Genomic DNA, 20,965 nt, shown 5'->3' on the forward strand with positions numbered 1-20,965 from the left:
AGATAACTTTGGAGCACTTCACAGGACCCCCTTTGTGTGTCCTTTGTCTGGCCTTTCTTACCAACACTTCTGTCCGGCTGCCTCGGGCCTCCTCTTGGTAAACTTGGCGCCAGTTTCCCTGACCCTATGTGGTGCCTTCCTAGCGGGTGTAGCGAGGGGCTGCGCCACATAAAATGTCAGAGCCTCCGGTTTCTAGCTGAGGGTCGTTTCCTGCCTCCACTAGTTCGGGGACCGGTCTCCCCCTTTGGCCTGACCCCTCCACGCAGGTGGATTCGGGCGTGCGGTGGCGACTCGCCCGTCCGCACCCCTGGGATCCCTTCATTCCTCGTTCCTGGAGCCTTCTCCGCTCCTCTTCCTTCCTTCTCCCTCTTCCAGGCCTGGGCCTCTGTTACTAGGCCCGCCTCCGGAGCAGAGCTCATGCAGAGCCCCTGCTCCCTGCCACTTCTGCTCAGACTTCTCTGCACTTAACTAAGATGGTGCCCACCTTTTATACTCCCTTCTCAATGCACCCAGGAACTGCTTCCTCCCTGCTCCTGCACTACAGGGTTCCCCTTCCTCAGTGTTCCCTCCCCCCACTCCAGCCAGGGACAGGGACTGTCATGCCCATCTCAGGGGCATATTGGTCGCCCTGCCCCACGGCAATGTGGTGTAATGCATGCAGGTGTCGGGTCCTGATCCACACTCCGTCCTTACCTGAGAGTGAGATATCACACCTCTGGGTGAGGTGCAATACCTCTGTAGTAACCGAGCCCTCAGGGTGCTACAGTTCCATTTATCTTCAGCCTAGGTGACGTATTGTGATACAGGGCCGTGATTTTGGCTATAAAAGGGTCCCCTAGACCCCTACCCCAAGCTTTTTAAGAGAATCATATATGGCGTGCCAGGAGACTCTATGGAATGCTTTCTCAGCATCCAACGAGAGTATCTAATTACAAATTTTTAACTGCATCTAGCCCAGGAAATACTTTGTGCCTAGTAGCAGTGTCTGCTAGTCAGCGGATTATCCCAGCTGTTAAGCAAGCTACACCACCTGTAGTTTAGACACTTAATTTTTTCAAAGGAAATGCTTCGGGACCATGGGATACTCAGTGAAGAGCATCAGGAGGCACCCCAAGGCATAGGGGCTGGGACTGGAAGTAGGATGCCTTGCCGTGGACAGCCGAGCTCGATCCTTATAAAAGCTTTTTAACTGCAGCAGCTTTAGTGGACGCTACTGGAGCTGGAATTACGCGGCTGCTGGCATGAGACTTGCCATCCAATAGATCCTTGTAAATGGATTTAAAGTGTATTCATTCAAATTAGAGAGACAATTTAAATTAAAAAGCTTAGAGCTGCCTCCACCACAGGGGGGCTCGCTCGACCCACCAGCGGACAGGCAACAGTATTGGGAGAGGGGGGCTGGCCATCAGGGTTCACCGCGGCTCTGGCACAAACCCGGCGACACGGAGGTGGCACGGGCAGGAGCGGACTGGCCGTGTCGGCTTCTCACTTTTTGGATTTTAGAAGGGCATGACATGCCTATATCTGTGTCTCCCCCTCCTTTTACTCCTCCACCTCTTTTATTTTCGCATGACTATCTGTACTTGTCACTTTTCCATGTGTTAGTTATGTCTTCTGAGCAGTTTGTCAGCTTTTGGACACCTTTGAAGGTGTTTTCTATGTGTTTCTATGTGTTTTTGTTTGCCTGCCATTGGTTTTAACGGTGTTCGAAGGTGTTCGACGAACAGTTCGACGAACAGTTCGGCGAACACACGGGTGTTCGACGAACCGAACCGAACTCGAACACTACGGGGGTGGCTCAACACTATAAATAAGTCAATGAGTTTTTTCTCAGCTTGGTTCGGAATCAGAGAAAAATCGCAGCATGCTGCGATTGTCTGTGAGAATCAGATCGCACAATGCAAGTCAATGGGTGGAAAAAATAAATTGCAAGGCACACAGACCATGCTTGTGCTGCCAGATTTTTACGCACCCATCTCAAGGAAAACCTGACATTTCTTCAGCCAAGTAAAGTAAATTTACAGCGTGAACCATCAGAATATAATAGCTAGAATAGTTATGTAGATAAAATAGACAGATATTAAATATCTCACTGACATATTTCTAAGTGCAGGGCATGTGTAGTTTACTGTAAATGTATTTAGCTAATAAATACAAAAATAAATGAAAAAAAATGGCGTGGAATCCACCTTATTTTTAATAACCAGCTGAGGGAAAGCAGACAGCTGGGGGCTCGTGTTATTATTCTGGGAAGGAGGCAATAAACATGGAGCTTCCCAGGCTACTAATATCAGCTCACAGCTGTCTGCTTTGTATTTACTGGTTATTAAAAAGGGTGAACCCCCCAAAAAAAATTACTTGGGGTCCCCCTATTTATAATAACTAGCAAAGGCTAAACAGACAGCTGTGGGCTGATATTAATAGACTGGAAAGGGGCTATGGATATTGGCTCCCTCCCAGACTAACAACACCAGCCTTCAGCCACCCCATAAATGGCACATCCATTAGATGCGCAAATTCTGGTGCTTAGCCTCCACTCTTCCCGATTGTCCTGGTGCATTGGCAATCAGGATAATGGTATTGGGGTTGTTGTCAGCTGTGAAATGTCTGCTGACATCAAGAAGGGGGGTTAGCAATGGAGAGGCACCTATAAGACACTACCATTACTAACCCTGTAGTCAAAAGAAATAAACACAGAGAAAAGTCCTTTAGTTGTAAAAAGCACTCCCTGATCCTTTTAGCCATTTAATACCAATAAAATAAAATAATCCAAAGTATCCACCGTAAATCCATAACAAGGAGGTCCCACGATGATCCCTGACTCACTACATCTGGAGGCTGTGCTGAGCGGTGACAGCCAAAAGAACACACTGAGAGTAGCAAGTGAATCCGGCTGTTGTGACGAGCGCTGATGTCAGTAAGGTTATCGCAGTTCACAGCCGATGAACTGCGGTAACTTTATTGACATCATCACTCGCAGCGTGTGAACTTACTGCTGGTTCTCACGCTGCGACAGCTGGCATCAACCCCAAAACCATTACCCAAGATTGTCAACGCACCTGGGCAATTGGGAAGGGCCGAGGCAAAGCACCAGAATTAGATGCGCCATTTCTGGGGCAACTGAGGGTTGGTGTTATTAGTCTGGGAAGGGGTCAATATCCATGACCCCTTACCAGCCTATTAATATCAGCCCACTGCTGTCTGCTTAGCCTTTGCTGGTTATTAAATATAGGGAGGACCCCATGTATTTTTTTGGGGTCCCCCCTTTTTAATAACTAGTAAAGGCAAGCAGATAGCTGAGAGCTGATATTAATAGGGTGGGAAGATTCATGGATAGTGGCCCCTTCCTAGAATAATAACATGAGCCCCCATCTGTCTGCTTTCCCTCAGCTGGTTATTAAAAATAAAGGGGGATCCAACAACATTTTCCCAAATAATTATTTATTTAATAGGTTAAAGGCTAAACACCTTTTAGTGCCACATGAAAGGCACTAAAGGGTGCTAGTTTATTATATGTAGGGGGCTTGTGACAACAAATATTTAAAGAACATCTATTCTATTTATTCTATCTCTGTATATAAGATTGCTTTATTAGTTTGTAAACCAGCTTTAAATGACATAGTGAATTGCTGTATGTAAAAGCTGATGTTAAAATTGCATTGCATACGGATGTCATACGGATGCTGGGCGCGAAAAATTGCATTGTATTTGCATGACACTTGTCCTACTTTTCTGGATCAACATCGGACCAATTTTTTATGAGCTAGTGTGACTCCAGCCTTACAGTCCATGTGTGTCCAGCTCATAAAAATCCATAAATTAAAACCTCTGATTGGTATCTCATTAATATATCACTATATTTCATGAAAATTAATGAGACAGGATCACAGTGCTTAGACTCTGCACAGATTGGTCACTAATGGCATTTTCTAGCTCTATGTCAGCGATATCTATCCTGAGATAACCCTTTTAAAACAATCTTGTTTTTACGTCCTTTTTATGCTAGAAGTAATGGTAATAAGAAGAACCTGCACATTTACAAGGAATGGTTTAATTGTGTTCTAATCACCTTCTTAAACTTGTGTAAGGAAGTAACATTTCTGAGGTCTATTAAGCTCAGATCACACATCACACAGTGTCTGGATAAATCGCAGTCTGTAGATAATGAAGTTATGGCTATAGATTAGTTGTACTTTTACAGCTTTAAATTTAAGTCTGGTACAAAAAGAAGCCATAGTGTAAAACTGGAGAAAGTTTTATACAGAGATGAACAAAGACTATAATGCATGCACAGGTTTATATGTTCTCTTCACTGTTTACCAGGCACAACACCCTACTTTTAGCAGCAGCTGTGTCTGGTATTACAGTTCTGTCCTAATTACTTGAATGGGATTAATCAGCAATGTAATGCCGGGCATACTTTCTACTAAAAGAGCTGTGCTTAGTATACAAAGGGGCGATTGCTGGGGCGGCACACCCCCTTCAAACAGCTGATCGGCAAGTATGTTCAGAGCTGGACCCCAACCAATTTGATAGGTCATATTCAAAGGTCATTTTAACGGCTTTAAATGTTTTTTTGTTTTTTTTTACAGGATTGCAATGTCAAGTTCCTCATTTGGTTTATAGGATTTATGAAGGAAAAGCAGGACCCCTTGCTATCAGCTGTTATTACCCTCAATTGGTAAGTCCTAAATTGTGGTATTACATGGCACCCACTGAAGTCAATAGGTCTTCTGCATCATAATATAGAGTAAAGAAAAACGAGTGCCATGATTACTTTAGGAAATGAAGGTCAGTAAGTGCGAAAAATTGGGAAAACTTTGAACGTGTCCCCAAATGCAGTTGCAAAAACCATCAAGCGCTACATAGAAACTAGCTCACATGAGGACCACCCCAGGAAAGGAAGACCAAAAGTCACCTCTGCTTCTGAGGATAAGTTTATCCGAATCACCAGCCTCAGAAATCACAGGTTAACAGCATTTCAGATTAGAGACCAGGTTAATGCCACACAGAGTTCTAGCAGCAGACACATCTCTACAACAACTGTTAAGATGAGACTTTGTGCAGCAGGCCTTCATGATAAAATAGCTGCTAGGAAACCACTGCTAAGGACAGGCAACAAGCAGAAAAGACTTGTTTGGGCTAAAGAACACAAGGAATGGACATTAGACCAGTGGAAATCTGTGCTTTGGTCTGATGAGTCCAAATTTGAGATCTTTGGTTCCAACCACCGTGTCTATGTGCGATGCAGGAAAGGTGAACGGATGGACTCTACATGCCTGGTTCACACCATGAAGCATGGAGGAGGAGGTGTGATGGTGTGGGGGTGCTTTGCTGGTGACACTGTTGGGGATTTATTCAAAATTGAAGGCATACTGAACCAGCATGGCTACCACAGCATCTTGCAGCTGCATGCTATTCCATCCGGTTTGCGTTTAGTTGGACCATCATTTATTTTTCAACAGGACAATGAACCCAAACACACCTCCAGGCTGTGTAAGGGCTATTTGACCAAGAAGGAGAGTGATGGGGTGCTACGCCAGATGACCTGGCCTCCACAGTCACCAGACCTGAACTCAATCGAGATGGTTTTGGGTGAGCTGGACCGCAGAGTGAAGGCAAAAGGGCCAACAAGTGCTAAGCATCTCTGGGAACTCCTTCAAGATTGTTGGAAGACCATTTCCGGAGACTACCTCTTGAAGCTCACCAAGAGAATGCCAAGAGTGTGCAAAGCAGTCATCAAAGCAAAAGGTGGCTACTTTGAAAAACCTAGAATATAAGACATATTTTCAGTTGTTTCACAATTTTTTGTTAAGTATATAATTCCACATGTGTTAATTCATAGTTTTGATGCCTTCAGTGTGAATGTACACTTTTCATAGACATGAAAATACAGAAAAATCTTTAAATGAGAAGGTGTGTCCAAACTTTTGGTCTGTACTGTACATGTACAGTTAGGTCCATATATATTTGGACAGAGACCACATTTTTCTAATTTTAGTTCTAGACATTACCACAATGAATTTTAAACAAAACAATTCAGATGCAGTTGAAGTTCAGACTTTCAGCTTTCATTTGAGGGTATCCACATTAAAATTGGATGAAGGGTTTAAGAGTTTCAGCTCCTTAACATATGCCACCCTGTTTTTAAAGGGACCAAAAGTAATTGGACAGATTAAATAATTGTAAATAAAATGTTCATTTCTAGTACTTGGTTGAAAACCCTTTGTTGGCAATGACTGCCTGAAGTCTTGAACTCATGGACATCACCAGAGGCTGTATTTCCTCCTTTTTGATGCTCTGCCAGGCCTTCACTGTGGTGATTTTCAGTTGCTGTTTGTTTGTGGGCCTTTCTGTCTGAAGTTTAGTCTTTAACAAGTGAAATGCATGCTCAATTGGGTTGAGATCAGGTGACTGACTTGGCCATTCAAGAATATTCCACTTCTTTGCTTTAATAAACTCCTGGCTTGCTTTGGCTTTATGTTTTGGGTCATTGTCCATCTGTAGTATGAAACGACAACCAATCAGTTTGGCTGCATTTGGCTGGATCTGAGCACACAGTATGGCTCTGAATACATCAGAATTAATTTGGCTGCTTCTGTCCTGTGTCACATCATCAATAAACACTAGTGACCCAGTGCCACTGGTAGCCATGCATGCCCAAGCCATCACACTGCCTCCGCCGTGTTTTACAGATGATGTGGTATGCTTTGGATCATGAGCTGTACCATGCCTTCGCCATACTTTTCTCTTTCCATCATTCTGGTAGAGGTTGATCTTGGTTTCATCTGTCCAAAGAATGTTCTTCCAGAACTGTGCTGGCTTTTTTTGTTTTTTAGCAAAGTACAGTCTAGCCTTTTTATTCTTGATGCTTATGAGTGGCTTGCACCATGCAGTAAACCCTCTGTATTTACTTTCATGCAGTCTTCTCTTTATGGTAGATTTGGATATTGATACGCCTACCTCCTGGAGAGTGTTGTTCACTTGGTTGGCTATTGTGAAGGGGTTTCTCTTCACCATGGAGATTATTCTGCGATCATCCACCACGGTTGTCTTCCGTGGGCCCCAATGTCTTTTTGCATTGATGAGTTCACCAGTGCTTTCTTTCTTTCTCGGGATGTACCAAACTGTAGATTTTGCCACTCCTAATATTGTAGCAATTTCTCGGATGGGTTTTTTCTGTTTTTGCAGCTTAAGGATGGCTTGTTTCACCTGCATGGAGAGCTCCTTTGACCGCATGTTTACTTCACAGCAAAACCTTCCAAATGCAAGCACCACACCTCAAATCAACTCCAGGCCTTTTATCTGCTTAATTGAGAATAATATAACGAAGGGATTGCCCACACCTGTCCATGAAATAGCCTTGGAGTCAATTGTCCAATTACTTTTGGTCCCTTTAAAAACAGGGTGGCACATGTTAAGGAGCTGAAACTCCTAAACCCTTCATCCAATTTTAATGTGGATACCCTCAAATGAAAGCTGAAAGTCTGAACTTCAACTGCATCTGAATTGTTTTGTTTAAAATTCATTGTGGTAATGTCTAGAACCAAAATTAGAAAAATGTTGTCTCTCTGTATATGGACCTAACTGTATGTAATTTTGGGTTAAGGAGTCAATATGTGTTATTATCAATGTGTTCTAGTATGATAGCTATTACCATAATGACTATAAAACAGTTGTTATCTTTAAAGGGGTTGTCCAGTCCAAAATGCTAAGTTTGCAGTCACACGGAGACTTATGAATCCCCCCAACGTATGCACTGTGCACTGCAGGGGATTCGCCGATTTCTGAGCAGGGACCAGTAGGTACGTATGCGTTATACTTCTGGGCAGAGTCCGACTAGTGGGTGCAGCCTCGCTCAATACAAGTGTATGGAGAGCGAGACCGCTCCCACTAGTCGGGCGTATGCGTAACGCATACGTACCCACCGGTCCCAGCTCAGAAACCAGCGAATTCTCGCAGCACACAGTGCACGTGCTGGGGACATTCATAAATCTGCCATCACACATAGTAAGTGCAGACTTATAATTTTGGACCGGACAACCCCTTTAAGAAAAATGTAATATACCTTGCTGAAATGTAATACAAAACAATGTATTTTAACCATTAATGAATTTTAACCATTGGTTATCAACATTTCTACAGAAATTCTATATACACCGAAGTATTAATAAAGATGGCTTATGCATTTACACTGATGTTATATAACATTTTGGGTTGGATTCATGAAGAATGCCATCACGCCGGTCTAAATGAAGGGCTCACTGGAGTACGATGTGCCAAATTCGTTAAAAGTAAAAGAATTGGTGCATCCTCACTGTGGCATGTGCTTCTGTGTGCATCGCCAGAAATGTTACTACAGTCAGTTTTATTGGACTTGATGGCTGGACGATGCCACATGCCATCCCGCCGCAGTTCCTCCTCAGCCCATTCTGACAGAGCTGGCTAAACCTGGTAGGGAAACATCAAATACCACAAAAACTTTGAGACTTTTTAAAATATTTTTGTTTTATTACTCCAGAAAGCTGACAAACATTTTGATGAATCGGCCCCTTTGTTATTTTTGCCCTTCTTACTTGGTAAAATTTGCAGTTTGTTGGTGCAGCAGAAAATGGCACAGACTTGCCTCTTGTCTAAATGCTGTACGATATCCTTACTGCAAAATATTGTCAGGCAGCTAATGTCAGGTCAGACATAGCAAAGGGTTTTCTGCAGGATGATATGTCACTCGCTGACATTGTGAGTTGACATTTTACTTATTTTTCAGTTTCGGTATTATCTATACCACAAACCTGTCACACTTGTTGGAACATTGATTGAATAAGCTGCTATGAACTTTATTGCAGCGCTCTACGGTATGCCTAATACTGGAATATTTTTTGATGACTGTGCACTGATATATAGAACTATAACGTACAGTACAGACCAAAAGTTTGGACACACATTCTCATTTAAAGATTTTTCTGCATTTTCATGACTTTAAAAATTGTACATTCACACTGAAGGCATCAAAACTATGAATTAACACATGTGGAATTACATACTTAACAAAAAAGTGTGAAACAACTGAAAATATGTCTTATATTCTAGGTACTTCAAAGTAGCCACCTTTTGCATTGATGACTGCTTTGCACACTCTTGGCATTCTCTTGATGAGCTTCAAGAGGTAGTCAGCGGAAATGGTCTTCCAACAATCTTGAAGGAGTTCCCAGAGATGCTTAGCACTTGTTGGCCTTTTTGCCTTCACTCTGCGGTCCAGCTAACCCCAAACCATCTCGATTGGGTTCAGGTCTGGTGACTGTGGAGGCCAGGTCATCTGGCCTAGCACCCCATCAGTCTCCTTCTTGGTCAAATAGCCCTTACACAGCCTGGAGGTGTGTTTGGGGTCATAGTCCTGCTAAAAAATAAATGATGGTCCAACTAAACGCAAACCGGATGGAATAGCATCCCACTGCAAGATGCTGTGGTAGCCATGCTGGTTCAGTATGCCTTCAATTTTGAATAAATCCCTAACAGTGTCACCAGCAAAGCACCCCCACACCATCACACCTCCTCCTCCATGCTTCACGGTGGGAACCAGGCATGAAGAGTCCATCCGTCCACCTTTTCTGCGTCGCACAAAGACACGGTGGTTGGAACCAAAGATCTCAAATTTGGACTCATCAGACCAAAGCACAGATTTCTACTGATCTAATGTCCATTCCTTGTGTTCTTTAGCCCAAACAAGTCTCTTCTGCTTGTTGCCTGTCCTTAGCAGTGGTTTCCTAGCAGCTATTTTACCATGAAGGCCTGCTGCACAAAGTCTCCTCTTAACAGTTATTGTAGAGATGTGTCTGCTGCTAGAACTCTGTGTGGCATTGACCTGGTCTCTAATCTGAGCTGCTGTTAACCTGCGATTTCTGAGGCTGGTGACTAGGATAAACTTATCCTCAGAAGCAGAGGTGACTCTTGGTTTTCCTTTCCTGGGGCAGTCCTCATGTGTGCCAGTTTCATTGTAGCGCTTGATGGCTTTTGCCACTGCACTTGGGGACACATTCAAAGTTTTCCCAATTTTTCGGACTGACTGACTTTCATTTCTTAAAGTAATGATGGCCACTCATTTTTCTTTACTTAGCTGCTTTTTTATTGCCATAATACAAATTCTAACAGCCTATTCAGTAGGACTATCAGCTGTGTATCCACCTGACTTCTGCACAACACAACTGATGGTTTCAACCCCATTTATAAGGCTCGAAATCCCACTTATTAAACCTGACAGGGCACACTGTGAAGTGAAAACCATTTCCTGTGACTACCTCTTGAAGCTCATCAAGAGAATGCCAAGAGTGTGCAAAGCAGTCATCAAAGCAAAAGGTGGCTACTTTGAAGAACCTAGAATATAAGGCATATTTTCAGTTGTTTCACATTTTTTTGTTAAGTATATAATTCCACATGTGTTAATTCATAGTTTTGATGCCTTCAGTGTGAATGTACAACTTTCAAAGTCATGAAAATACAGAAAAATCTTTAAATGAGAAGGTGTGTCCAAACTTTTGGTCTGTATTGTATGTGTGAACCAGTTCTGAACGCCACTTGCACAACTGCACAAAACCGTAAGGAAAATTACAATGTGCCCAATTTTGTAATTGATGCAAAAGGAGCCCCGACCAAGCATTGAGTGTATTTACTGAACATACATTTCAGTAGGCCAACATTTCGGATTTTAAAAACATTTTTCAAACTGTTGTTATAAACTATTCTAATTTACTGAGATAATAACTTTTGTGTTTTCATTGTTTGTAAGCCATAATCATCAACATTAACAGAAATAAACACTTGAAATAGATCACTCTGCTTGTAATGACTCTATATAATATGAGTTTCACTTTTTGTATTGAAGAACTGAAATAAATTAACTTTTTGATGATATTCTAATTTAGTGAGATGCACCTGTATATCTGGAAGAATTTTGTTTTTCTTATCAATGCCGTCTCCTAAATCCATTGAGCTACGTTGAGTTAATCACTAAAACAAAAGCCCTGATTCATTAAGACAGTCATTTTGTATGCCAATCTTAGTGAAGGGAGTGGAGGAATAAGATGTGATAAATTCATTAAGAGGTGTACGTTTCTTAATGAATTTAGTGCATCTTTCAAATGCTGATTGGTGTAAAAACATCAAAAGATGCCAAATTTTGTGGCGTTTCATGCAATTCTACCCCGGAGATGTGGCAAAAACTGTCTGCTACTCAAAGGCCATGTACACACCAGGAGTGGGTGAAAAATGCAGAAGTGGTGCACTTGTTTCTATTGTACTTTTCCTCTGATAGTACCACTCCTGGTTTTGGCTTACAAATACAGATGTAAAAAAAAGTCACCAAATACTCAACGTGTACACGTGGCCCAAGATGGATAGGTTGGTTTCCAACTCAATTCTCAAAAAAGGAATATCACCATCTCCGTTTAAGAACAATCGTACAGGCTCAGCTATTTGGGCCAAAAACCCAGTGCAGCACAGTGGCTCAGTGGTTAGCACTATTGCTTTGCAGCACTAAGGCCCTGGTTGACCCCAGGGCATTAGCGCTGCAAAGCAATAGTGCTAATCCCACTAAGAACAACATCTGCAAAGAGTTTGTATGGTTTGTGTGGGTTTCCTTTGGGTACTCCAGTTTCCTCCCATACTCCAAAGATATACTGATAGGGAATTTAGATTGTGAGCCCCAATAGGGACAGGGATGATAATGTCTGTAAAGTACAGTGGAATATGATGATGCTATGTAAACTAAGAATAATTTACAATATATACTAGTTGATTGTCGCTTAGCCAACAAAAACATAACTGGTAAGAACAATCCCTAATAAGAATGTTCCGCCCCCTTACAATGTCATGTGGGCTGCACAACCTCCTTTTACAAGGGGCAATGTGATGCTGACAAAGATTTTTTTATGCCAGTATGAAAAATGTGCACTCTTAAAGGCAGGGGCATAGCGAATGCGGTTGCAGAGGTCACGACCGCGACCGGGCCCCGCAAGGTTGGGGCCCGACTTGTAGAGAAACAGCAGGCTCCCCTTATTGAGAGAGGAGCTGCGCTGTTCCTCTACTTTCATTGGAAATGGTCGGGCAGCGCAGGGCTCCTGCTCCACCCCTCCGGCTTCTGCTAGTGACTCCGGTTTCTGCGCATCGCATGTGGCAGTGCCTGCTGTAGCTGGAGATAAATCAGGTGAGGGACTGGTAGACATATAATGTATGTGAGGCAGAAGTGTGCCTCGTCCCAGCACTGCTGCAGGAGGGGCCCCTGAAGAACTGATGGAAGTCTGTAATCCATCACAGAGCCGACGGCAGCATCAGCAGCACTAACAGAAGCAAGGGCCACTCTGCTCCATGCTACAGATGATTATGCTGAAACCTGTTAGTGTTGATGCGCTCTCTGGTCCTATCTATGTGGAGATGCTGCGGGGAAGGAGGGAGTCACTGACACTTAGCCTCACAGTGTGTGATTCCCTCTTCTCGGGCTGCTGCTGACACCTGCTTGTGATGTGCTAGGGTTTGAGACAAGGAGGGAGAGGGAGATCGCTGTAGCAGGACATTAACCATGTTCTAACCACTCCAGAGTGCCCCCTCATACAGCTTCATAAAGTTACTATTATATATAGTATTATTACAGTATATTATATAATATTATATACTATTATGTTTATATTATATATAGTATTATTCTGAGGTGTAACGACCAGGACCGGGCCTATGTGGGTGAAGGCCACTGATTCCAGCACAAACTTCAACTGGATGTGCGTCATCGAACGCACATTTAGCTGAAGTGTATTGCTGTGCAGCGCTGCAATACACTCTGCCAGCCAATCAGAGGCTAGCAGCTAACGTCGGCGTGCACGTGACTGGGGGGCACATGGCAGGGACGTCATACGCTCCCCTCACTTGCATGCTAAAGTCAGCTACCAGCTTCAGAGGAGGTCGCCGTGTGGCAGGGGAGCAGATGGGAGGTGAGTATAATTGTTTATTTTTGGGGGACATATACCAGGATGGGGCTGAGGATAAGGGACATATATACCAGGATGAGGGATATATATACCTGGATGGGGCCAGGAAGGGGAACATACAAATGCTTCTCACTAAATTAGAATATCTTCAAAAAGTTAATTTATTTCAGTTCTTCAATTCAAAAAGTGAAACTAATATATTATGTAGAGTCATTACAAACAGAGTGATTTATTTTCAAGTGTTTATTTCTGTTAATGTTGATGATTATGGCTTACAGCCAATGAAAACAGAAAAGTCATTATCTCAGTAAATTAGAATAAACAAAAAACACCTGCAAAGGCTTCAGAACCATTTAAAAAGGTCCCCTAGGTTGGGATTTTTTTCAAAAGTAAGAAAAAAAGATGACGATATGGCGACTAGTGTTGAGAGCAAGTGCTCGCTACTTGAGTTTGCATCGGGTGCTCTGGTATGCATTGAGTATCGTGGGTATTTGAGTGACATGCTCGAGTCTCTGCCCCATATGCTTCGCGGCCAAAAAACTTTACGGGGATTGCCTGCCATGCACGAGCGATCCCCGCATGTTTTTTTTTGGGTGTCTAATAACCGTGAAACATGCGGAGCAGGGACTCGAGCATGTCACTCGAGCACACGCTGTACATGGTGCATACCTGAGTACCCGATGCAAACTCAAGTAGCGAGCACTTGCGCTCAAGAATAATGACAACTTATTCAATATGATGACCTAATGTAAACAAATTTTGTGCCGTACCTCTGGGTTCAAAATGTTCACTATACACCTTAATAAAATCCTTGAGGGGTATAGTTTCCAAAATGGGGACACTTGTGGGGGAGCTCCACTGTTTAGGCACACAGGGACTCTCCAAATGCAACATGATATCCGCTAACAAATTGTCGGCTCAAATTGTTAGCGGATATCATGTTGCATTTGGAGAGTCCCTGTGTGCCCAAACATTGGAGCTCCCCCACAAGTGACCCCATTTTGGAAACAAAACCCCCCAAGGCACCTATCTAGATGCATAGTGAGCAGTTGGAACCCCCAGGTGCTTCACAAATTGATTCGTAACAATGAAAAAGTGTTTTTTTTTCACTTTTTCATTTTTACGAATCAATTTGTGAAGCACCTGGGGGTTGCAACTGCTCACTATGCATCTAGATAGGTGCCTTGGGGGGTCTAGTTTCAAAAATGGGGTCACTTGTGGGGGAGCTCCAAAGTTTGGGCACAGAGGGGCTCTCCAAACGCAATGTGGTGTCCGCTAACAATTTGAGCCGATTTTCCATTCAATTTGTTAGCGGATACCATGTTGCATTTAGAGAGTCCCTGTGTGCCCAAACATTGGAGCTCCCCCACAAGTGACCACATTTTGGAAACTAGACCCCCCAAGGCACCTATCTAGATGCATAGTGAGCACTTGGAACCCCTAGGTGCTTCACAAATTGATTCGTAAAAATGAAAAAGTGTTTTTTTTTCCACTTTTTCATTATTACGAATCAATTTGTGAAGCACCTGGGGGTTCCAAGTGCTCACTATGCATCTAGAAAGGTGCATTGGGGGGTCTAGTTTCCAAAATGGGGTCACTTGTGGGGGAGCTCCAAAGTTTGGGCACAGAGGGGCTCTCCAAACGCAATGTGGTGTCCGCTAACAATTTGAGCCGATTTTCCATTCAATTTGTTAGCGGATACCATGTTGCATTTAGAGAGTCCCTGTGTGCCCAAACATTAGAGCTCCCCCACAAGTGACCCCATTTTGGAAACTAGACCCCCCAAGGCACCTATCTAGATGCATAGTGAGCAGTTGGAACCCCCAGGTGCTTCACAAATTGATTCGTAACAATGAAAAAGTGTTTTTTTTTTCACTTTTTCATTTTTACGAATCAAATTGTGAAGCACCTGGGGGTTGCAACTGCTCACTATGCATCTAGATAGGTGCCTTGGGGGGTCTAGTTTCCAAAATGTGGTCACTTGTGGGGGAGCTCCAATGTTTGGGCACACAGGGGCTCTCTAAACGCAACATGGTGTCCGCTAATTATTCAAGCAAATTTTACAATCAAAAAGTCAAATGGCGCTCCTTCCCTTCTGAGCCCTACAGTGCGCCCAAACAGTGTTTTTTCCCCAAATATTGGGTATCTGCGTGCCCAGGGGAAATTGCACAACAAATTTTGCGGTCCATTTTTTCTTGTTACCCCTGTGAAAATAAAAAAAATTGGGTGTAAAGTAACATTTTTGTGAAAAAAGTTAAATGTTCATTTTTTTCTTCCACATTCAAAAAATTCCTATGAAGCACCTGAAGGGTTAATAAAGTTCTTGAATGTGGTTTTGAGCACCTTGAGGGGTGCAGTTTTTAGAATGGTGTCACTTTTGGGTATTTTCTGTCATAAAGACCTCTCAAAGTGACTTCAAATGTGATGTGGTCCCTAAAAAAATGGTTTTGTAAATTTTGTTGGAAAAATGAGAAATCGCTGGTCAACTTTTAACCCTTATAGCTCCCTAACAAAAAAAAATTTTGGTTCCAAAATTGTGCTGATGTAAAGTAGACATGTGGGAAATGTTATTTATTAACTCTTTTGTGTGACATATCTCTCTGATTTCAGGGCTTAAAAATTCAAATTTTGAAAATTGCAAAATTTTCAAAATTTTCGCCAAATTTCCATTTTTTTCACAAATAAACGCAAGTGATATCGAAGAAATTTTTCCACAATCATGAAGTACAATATGTCACGAAAAAACAATCTCAGAATCAGGGGGATCCGTTGAAGCGTTCCAGAGTAATTACCTCATAAAGTGACAGTGGTCAGAATTGTAAAAATTGGCCCGGTCATTAACGTGCAAACCACCCGCGGGGCTTAAGGGGTTAAAGAGTCACTAAACTTATTTTTTCATTTTTAAGTTAGAATATCATTTGAATACATTTTGTAATAGCTTTAAATAATGAGAATATAGGTGCTAAAGTGTGATTTGACAAGTGCATTGATCTGTACTCCATATCTGGAGTATGGATCGTCTAAATATGAGTGCAGGGTGTTTGGAGGAGGCAGAGTCTTCACAGTGAGTGTGTAGTAGACAAGAACATGCTGCAGTCACAGTGAGCGCGCTCTGCAGACCCAACTCTTGCCATCCTTTCGCAGACTACCCCTGCACTGATAGCTGGGAGATCCTTACTCCAGATATGGAGTACGGCTCCATGCACTTGTCAAAGTACACTTTAGCACCTACTTCTCCATGAAGGCAGCAAAATAATGTAATTAAAGTGAATGTCCAAGCTTGTAGGTCAAGTCTGCAGTCACTCTATGTGATGGCAGACTTGTGAATCCTCACAATGCGTGCTGTCAGGATTCTCTGATGCCGGCACCGGAAGCGTGACTGCAAGTATCCGATTTGCATACATACAGTCACGTGTTGACTAGACATGCACGGCTTCGCATACCTGCAATGTCATGACTGCGTGTTCCCAGGGCTGGAGAATCCTGACCGCGCATTTGTGCATGCTGTAAGGATTCACAAGTCTGCAGTTACATAGAATGACTCCAGATTTGAATTACAATACAGAATGTATTCAAATGACATTTCAAGCTTAAAAATTTTCACTTGAGTCCACTGTAGGTCCTGGAAATAGCTGATTGGAAGGGGTGACAGGTAGCAGACTCCCACCAGTCTGATTTGATGGCTATTCCTAAGGATAGGTGATTAATTTGCAAATAGTAGATAACCCCATTAAAATGGATCTGTCACTATTGGTATAGTTAGGGCATATGCCCCTCAGTGTTGAATTGCAGGATGGCAACATTAAGTCATTAGTCCTTGGCAGGTATACAGAACTAGGAAAGCAAAATGAACCTTTACATGGCATAAAAAATCCAAGCAGCGTGTTCTGCTTCCTCCACCTTCACACAGTGATGGACAGCTTTTCTAGTATGAGCGTACCAAATGAGCGGTCAGTCCGTCATGTGTGGGGAAGCTGGACTCCCAGACTTTCTCTATGAGCGCTCCCAGTTTTTAAACAGCTTTTTTATTCTTTAGCTCAGTATCTCCCTTATTTGCTATTGTGGCCACAGATACAGTAGAATAGGAGACTGAACCGAGACGCTTAATTATGGCTCCAAAAAGATCAAATCCACATTATGATAATAGCTTAGGCACTCGCTTATTATCTCAGGTTTGAGGTAGTAAACCAATGCTTGATATTGTATCTCAAAACCACAAAAAGTATCACATCAAATTTAGCACTAATTAAACAGGTCCATATCTCTAATCAAATATTGAATTTTAAAAAACAAAAAAGCAAAATAGTTTGTGGAACATCAAGAAAAAAATAAAAACCGAAGATAGTCAGATTTGACCTTGTGACAGGTCCTCTTTAAACTATATTGCTAATTTAAGACTGAGGCAAATAATTGACCTATATTGTATGCTTAGGCCATCCACTGTATGTATCAGCAGAAGGCCTTGTTCTTTCATATCAAACCAACACAGTGATATCCTCTCACCAACATATTATAGTAACAGTCATCTATGGATGTATATGAATAGTTATGGTATGTATGAATATTTATAATAATTAGAGATGAGTGGCTCTTCTAACATTTGAATTTGCTGACTTATATTTAATTTGCACAGAAAAAATTTGTGCAAATATCAATACTGGAAAGCTGGTAATTACTCGGAAAATGCGCACAGGGGAGAAAGAGAGAGAACCCTGCTGACCATAAGAGTTTACACTCTCCAGGGGAGAGAGAGAGGACACCGCTGAGCATGACAACATACACCTTATATGAGAGAGAGAACCCGGTGATCATAAGAGCTTTCACTCTGCTCTACAGAAGAGAGAGAGGACCCTGCTTAAAGGCTTACACTCTATAGGAGAAAGAAAGAGAGAGAGAGAGAACCTCGCTGACCATAAGAGCTTACACTCTCCAGGGAAGAGCGAGAGAGGACTCCGCTGAGCATGACAGCATACACTTTATATGAGAGAGAGGACCCGGTGATCATAAGAGCTTTCATTCTACTCTACAGAAGAGAGAGAGAGGACCCTGTTTAAAGGCTTATACTCTATAGGAGAAAGAAAGAGAGAGAGAGAACCTCGCTGACCATAAGAGCTTACACTCTCCAGGGAAGAGCGAGAGAGGACTCCGCTGAGCATGACAGCATACACCTTATATGAGAGAGAGAACCTCGCTGACCATAAGAGCTTACACGCTACAGGAAAGAGAGAAAGAAACCCACTGACCATTAGAGATAACACTCTACTGTAGAGAGAGTGAGAGAAGACCCTGTAGATATTAAAAGCTTACACTCTATATGTGAGAAAAAGAGAGAACCCCCCACTTACAATAACAGCGTGAGAGAGAAAGAACCTTGATGATAGCAAGAGCTTACACTCTACAGGAGAGTGAGAGAGAACCCCACTGATCATAAGAGCTTACACTCTACATGAGAGAGGGGGCTCCACTGGTTATTACAGTTTACACTTGCCAAAGACAGAGAGAGACTTACTCAGTGACTCTGGAGATGGAAAACGACTCTGCTATACAAACTGTGCTCCACTGGGAACTGCTGATCTGTGGTGGCACAGGTACTGACCACCACTGTACAAGGTGTGATAATCCACTAGATGTCATAGCTGCAGGGCATTATGGGGAAGCTCATGCGGCAACGCAAAATGACGTTAGTCTCGTGTTTCAGCAGTGTGGGAAATGGTGCCGGGCAAGTTTTGAATTGAATCACAAAGTGTTCAAATTCATGTGAAACTGCGAATTTCAGGAAATTCCACTTGAACTTGATCCTCCGAGGATCGATCCCCTCATCTCTAATAATAGACAGTGTCATATACTTATTTAGTTTCCTGCATAGCAAAAACTTTTAGAAAAGAAACTGTCTAAGAACATTCTAGGATAATTAACTATGTCTTTACGCAACAACTATATTAAGACAACCGTGTAAAATAGCGGCACGTACGTAATTTAATTGCCACTTCATTTGTCATCATCGAAGTATTGGACTTTACCTAATTAAAGCAACATGTAAACATAAAGATCATAGGAGACTGCATGACAGATGTTGGCTGAGAAGGAAAATTACACCTTAAGTAATTATAGGTTTATTGCTTTTACAGTAGAAAGTGCAGTATAGGAGCACAAGACATTTATTATAATATGGGGAGAATGTCATTGCATGGAGAAGGGGTGAACAACAACATGTGCTCCAATATATCAATATTAATATACACTAAATATAGAAACGATAGACTGAAAGGGTAAGAGAAAAAGAAATAATAGTAATAGTCTTGAAACTAAATGCATAGTTCTTACTGTTGTGCTGTTTGCCTTGCGGACTCTGGGAACTAGATGTGGATGGATGATGTGAGCCCGCGCCTCCTGTGTCCTAGCTATATGTCTTCGCAGGGATCAGGTGGGAGTGACCTCATGTGTCACCTCTGTCTGCACGGTTTGAGTGACAGACACTATTTTAAAGGCACAGACAAGTCCAATTTCATTGAGAACAGGAGCAGCTAACACCTCCTCTGGCTGTTACAGGACTGACAGCCTTTTTGAACAGCTGGCCAAAATGTTTCAGAAGTCCCTCACCCCCGGAAAGTTAAAATGACAGTGCAAGACGACAATCTTCACAGTCACCTGCTCTTATATGAAGGACGTAAATCACCCAGTGATTAAGCTGTTACTGATATCGAAGTAAATGTTTTTATTAAAGTGAATATTAAGCAAATAATTTGTAGAAATGTTTTAACATGTTCGCATAACTAGAATCCATCCATTTACAAGTATAAGTAGTCTGATAAAAGGTGGAGATTCCACTGGGAAGATTCCTCCAACTGTGCTGATGCTTAAGAAAAGTTATATACAGTACAGACCAAAAGTTTGGACACATCTTCTCATTTAAAGATTTTTCTGTATTTTCATGACTTTGAAAATTGTACATTCACAATGAAGGCATCAAAACTATGAATTAACACATGTGGAATTAGATACTTAACAAAAAAGTGTGAAACAACTGAAAATATGTCTTATATTCTAGGTTCTTCAAAGTAGCCACCTTTTGCTTTGATGACTGCTTTGCACACTCTTGGCATTCTCTTAATCAGCTTCAAGAGGTAGTCACCGGAAATGGTTTTCACTTCACAGGTGTGCCCTGTCAGGTTTAATAAGTGGGATTTCTTGTCTTATAAATGGGGTTGGGACCATCAGTTGTGTTGTGCAGAAGTCAGGTGGATACACAGCTGATAGTCCTACTGAATAGACTGTTAGAATTTGTATTATGGCAAGAAAAAAGCAGCTAAGTAAAGAAAAACGAGTGGCCATCATTACTTTAAGAAATGAAGGTCAGTCAGTCCGAAAAATTGGGCAAACTTTGAATGTGTCCCCAAGTGCAGTTGCAAAAACCATCAAGCGCTACAAAGAAACTGGCTCACATGAGGACCGCCCCAGGAAAGGAAGACCAAGAGTGACCTCTGCTTCTGAGGATAAGTTTATCCGAGTCACCAGCCTCAGAAATTGCAGGTTAACAGCAGCTCAGATTAGAGACCAGGTCAATGCCACACAGAGTTCTAGCAGCAGACACATCTCTTCAACAACTTGTTAAGAGGAGACTTTGTGCAAGAGCTGCTTGGAAACCACTGCTAAGGACAGGCAACAAGCAGAAGAGACTTGTTTGGGCTAAAGAACACAAGGAATTGACATTAGACCAGTGGAAATCTGTGCTTTGGTCTGATGAGTCCAAATTTGAGATCTTTGGTTCCAACCACCGTGTCTTTGTGCGACGCAGAAAAGGTGAACGGATGGACTCTACATGCCTGGTTCCCACCGTGAAGCATGGAGGAGGAGGTGTGATGGTGTGGGGGTGCTTTGCTGGTGACACTGTTGGGGATTTATTCAAAATTGAAGGCATACTGAACCAGCATGGCTACCACAGCATCTTGCAGCGGCATGCTATTCCATCCGGTTTGCGTTTAGTTGGACCA

The 20,965-nt window shown here is 42.5% G+C and overlaps 1 protein-coding gene across 2 annotated transcripts in view; it reads right to left on the bottom strand.

The window, feature by feature from the left end:
- LOC141166366 (protein FAM240B-like) overlaps positions 1-19,452 on the bottom strand; it is a 66,543-nt gene extending 47,091 nt beyond the window's left edge. The window contains exon 1 of one of the 2 annotated variants that reach the window (XM_073652997.1): positions 19,299-19,419. The gene's annotated coding sequence lies outside the window, so the exon portion shown is untranslated. Of the gene's footprint in view, positions 1-19,298 lie in introns of both variants that reach the window. The other variant, XM_073652987.1, reaches the window with a different exon arrangement.
- Between the last annotated feature and the right edge of the window lie 1,513 nt (positions 19,453-20,965).

This window comes from Phyllobates terribilis, unplaced genomic scaffold (assembly GCF_046119375.1).
Source record: "Phyllobates terribilis strain yellow unplaced genomic scaffold, ASM4611937v1 Scaffold_1__5_contigs__length_1240528914, whole genome shotgun sequence".
Taxonomy (NCBI): Eukaryota; Metazoa; Chordata; class Amphibia; order Anura; family Dendrobatidae; genus Phyllobates; species Phyllobates terribilis.